The following is a 4,146-nucleotide window of genomic DNA, read 5'->3' as shown; positions in this document are numbered from 1 at the left end:
AAAAAACTTCACTCATTCTCTAAAACTTCATTTTTTGCATTTTCCAAAATCTGTCAAAAACTCTCAAAGAACTGAGCCTTGCCTTGCTCGATTCATCATCTAAACCACATTTTGGACTCATTGCAACCACTGTTCCACATCTGTAAGAGGGTTTTGTGGACTGTTTTTGCAAAGCATCATCAATGGCAGAAGTTGTTTGCATCCAAACCAAGCCATTTCAGGCCAAACCTTCTTCATCATTCATCATTTGAAGATCTTTGGGACACCTGTTTCAGCCATTGGAGACCAAACAACAACCGTTTCACAACTTTCTTCAAATATAAGTGCTTTTAGTTGCTCAGTTCCTTGTGAACTTTTGCTTTGCTTTGCTTGTATAAGCAATTTGCATTGAGGTATGTTTCTAATCTTCATGTAGTCTGGAAGACCTGGCCTGTTACTTGGCCAGGCAACTGTCTGAAGTCCTCCTTAAGAGGCCATGTTTGTGGATGTTTAATTTTGTCCTTGCATAGAGTCAAAGACCTCCTAAGTGAAGAGGCAATTGGCAGAACCCAAGGGATATGCAACCTATCCCCTGCTATTCTGTGTGTCATCTGCTTTGCTCACATCGCTGTGTTGATGCATTGCAGATACAAACCCAAGATCTTGTACAATTGTACAGTTGAGTCAGTTTTAAATGTGTAGAAGGGTTCCCACTTTCTAAACCCACACATTCTTGTCTTAAGCTCTCCCAGGCCAGGGATAAGAGCTGTGAAGTCTCATCTTCACTCACCTTTCATCTGCTTCACCTTAGCCCCTCAATGGCAAGGTTAAGAGCACATTCACCCAGTTCCAGAGGTTTGTTTGTTGAGGTTGATATGACCCCTCGACTAAAACCTAACCCTTGTTTGAGCCACTTGCTTGTGTATAGTGTGTGCTATCTGTGCTTGTATGTTTGTTTGGCTTGCTTCCTGTGCAAGTTAGGGTTAGTTTAGACTTGCTTCCTGTGCAAGTTAGGTTTTGCTTGGCTTGCTTCCTGTGCAAGTTAAATGTGTGTGTGGCTTGCTCCCTGTGCAAGTCATGACTAGGATAGGCTGGCTCCCTGTGCCAGTTAGCTAGAAACCTTAACTTAGGGTTGACTTTGCATGACAACATCTAGGCTCGAGTCGTAGTCTCCCTAGTGTTGTGTCTCCCTCTGTTATCTGGTTAGGCTAGTCCTTTTTCCCTCTGTAGGGGAACTACGTCGCCCTGATCCTCATACCAGATGAGGTACGTAGGCAGGAGATGAGCTGATCTCTCCGGGCGCCTGTGTCTTTGTTTTGTCTTGTTGTGTGCTTGGAAGCTGATGTAAGTCCATCGAGTGGCATTCGGGTTCTAGTGTGAGTTTGTCTGGTTCGGATGCTGATGTAAGCCCAGTGATTGGCAGTCAGGCTCCACGTTTGCCTCTTTGTGTGTGTTTTAGTTCGGATGCTGATGTAAGTCCAGTGATTGGCATTCAGGCTCCACGTTTGCCTTTGCCAGTGTTTGTTTGTGTGCGTGTCAGCCGAGCTACGAATGCTCTGATTCTTCTCTCGTCCGAGAAGATACGTATGCATAGGATGCGACATCCTAGCGAGCATGTGCCGTTTCCCAGTCCGAACTACTTCGACTCTGATGTCTATGCCTGATAGACTAAGTAGGCCCAGGATGCGATATCCTGCCGAGTCAGTTTCAGTCAGTTTTCTTGTGTCTCTTTCAGCCAGTGTGTGAGTATGAGCAGTGTTTTAGCAACCATTTTTCCTTTCTATTGTGCGTGGATCCCGTCGAGTACGACGGATGCGTAGGGGTGTTAATACCTTCCCTTCGCATAACCGACTCCCGATCCCATTCTCTTTGGTCGCGAGACCATGTTCTTTCCCAGGTTTACTCTGAGCGTTTCCTTTCCCTCCTTTGGGATAAATAACGCACGGTGGCGGCTCTGTTGTTCTTGTTTTCCCGCCGGTTTTTCGCGTGATGCGACAAGAGGCTATAAGGTTTTCCATCATGATTTCCAAGTTGGATTTCCTAGGGGCGTTATTGTTAGGTGTAGATGGGATCGGCTTCTGATATCCTGGAGGTATAACTGGGGCTTGATTTGGAGATTGTCCAGGTGCGTATAAAGCATTATTACTCTTATATGAAAAATTGGGATGATTCTTCCAATTTGAGTTATAGGTATGCGAGTAGGGGCTTCCTTGAGCATAGTTTACTTGCTCCGCTTGGATTCCTGTTAGGAGTTGACAATTTGCAGGAGTGTGACCTTGGATTCCACAGACTTCGCAATTCTGAGTTATGGCAACCACGGTGGCTGGAGGTGATACATTTAAACTTTCAATTTTCTGGACCAGAGCATCCACTTTTGCATTAACATGATCAAGGTTACTTATCTCGTACATGCCAGTTTTCGTTTGAGGTTTTTCTACCATTGTTCGTTCGCTTCCCCACTGATAGTGGTTTTGAGCCATGCTTTCGATAAGTTGGTAAGCATCAGCATAAGGTTTGTTCATTAGTGCACCACCTGCGGCGGCGTCTATTGTTAACCTCGTGTTGTACAAGAGACCATTATAGAAGGTATGAATTACTAACCAGTCCTCTAAACCATGGTGTGGACAAAGTCTCATCATGTCTTTGTATCTTTCCCATGCTTCGAATAGAGACTCGTTATCTTTCTGTTTAAATCCATTTATCTGGGCTCTTAACATAGCTGTTTTGCTTGGCGGAAAATATCGGGCAAGAAAAACTTTCTTCAACTCGTTCCATGTGGTGACTGAGTTGGAAGGAAGAGATTGAAGCCATCTTCTAGCGCTATCTCTTAACGAGAAAGGAAAAAGACGAAGTCGAATTGCCTCTGAAGTGACACCATTAGCTTTAACAGTATCAGCGTATTGGACAAATACGGATAAATGAAGGTTTGGATCCTCGGTAGGATTTCCAGAGAATTGGTTCTGTTGCACTGCCTGCAACAGTGAAGGTTTAAGTTCAAAGTTGTTTGCTTCGATTGCGGGAGGAGCAATACTCGAATGCGGCTCATCTTGCGATGGAGCGGCGTAATCTCGAAGAACACGAGCTGGTTCTGCCATCTCGGGTATCGAAGGGAAAATATTTTTGAAATCAGGAAGTTCGACAGGAGGGAGATTGTTTGCAGCACGATATTCCCGAATTCATCGTAAGACTCGGAGATATAGTTCGATATCGTTGATTCGTAAGTAGAACGGCTCGCCTTGTGAGCGAGTGTGTGGCATACAAATCAACGAAAGAAAGAAAATAAAATAAAAATAAGCCTTAGTCTCTACAGCGTAACAGAAGAGTTACGATATCGACTAAATAAAAGTCCCCGGCAACGGCGCCAAAAACTTGAACGCGACTTTATGAGTCGAATTGGGGTACAAACTGCAAGTGCACAGTTCTATCGCGTAGTTTTAAAAGATATCGATCCCACAGGGACTTATGAATCGATATACCGTTTTCTAAGGTTACTTCGTAAAGCTAAGGCAGATGATACTTTGATTGTTCGGGGGAAAAGTTAAAACTAAAATAAGATCTAGATTAAATATCAATTAAGCGGATATCGGTATGTAGTTCGTCGTAATTAGGGAATCAAATCTTCGTTGGTTTCTTGGTTTTTAAAATAAATCTTTTCAGTAGATACTATTGATTAAAAGTCTTATCTCAAACTCTTGCTCTGTTGAATAAACTATGATTTTATATTAACGTAGCTGTCACTTATTAGTTAAGTCAAAAACCACTTTTTGAAAACAATAGAATTCGTAGAAACTCTTTTTAAGAAAACACTAATCGTTTAAACACCCTTATCTCAAACTCTCGCTCTGTTGACTTAGGTTATATAATTAAATTCAAATGCTTAACTCTCGTCCTCACATTCAATCTTTAAAAATACTTTTTCAAAAAGATTAGAATTTAATTAACTCTAAAAATTGCTCTCGCCCTGATCTAGAATTAATGTCCAATATACACTGTCCAGTCAAAAACTCAAACTCTCGTTCTATTGCTTTTAACTTCTTTATGTCTTTTACTTTCGTACAAAAACCTTGTTATTAAACCTGTAAATTGGGACCGTGAAAAGAGTGATTTTAATTTTAAACTTAATTAAACCAATTTAGTTTTGATTCCTTCATTCCGCTTACTTTACAT

At 41.9% G+C, this 4,146-nt stretch overlaps 1 non-coding gene across 1 annotated transcript; it reads left to right on the top strand.

Moving 5' to 3' along the window:
* The first annotated feature begins 2,589 nt into the window (after positions 1 to 2,589).
* Positions 2,590 to 2,696, top strand: LOC127133566 (small nucleolar RNA R71). Its single transcript, XR_007807524.1, has one exon. It is a non-coding gene; the product is annotated as a small nucleolar RNA R71 (small nucleolar RNA).
* The last annotated feature ends 1,450 nt before the right edge of the window (positions 2,697 to 4,146 follow it).

This window comes from Lathyrus oleraceus, chromosome 3 (genome assembly GCF_024323335.1).
Source record: "Lathyrus oleraceus cultivar Zhongwan6 chromosome 3, CAAS_Psat_ZW6_1.0, whole genome shotgun sequence".
Taxonomy (NCBI): domain Eukaryota; kingdom Viridiplantae; phylum Streptophyta; class Magnoliopsida; order Fabales; family Fabaceae; genus Lathyrus; species Lathyrus oleraceus.
Note: the sequence above shows the minus strand (reverse complement) of the source record. Positions and strands in the feature narration are given on the sequence as shown.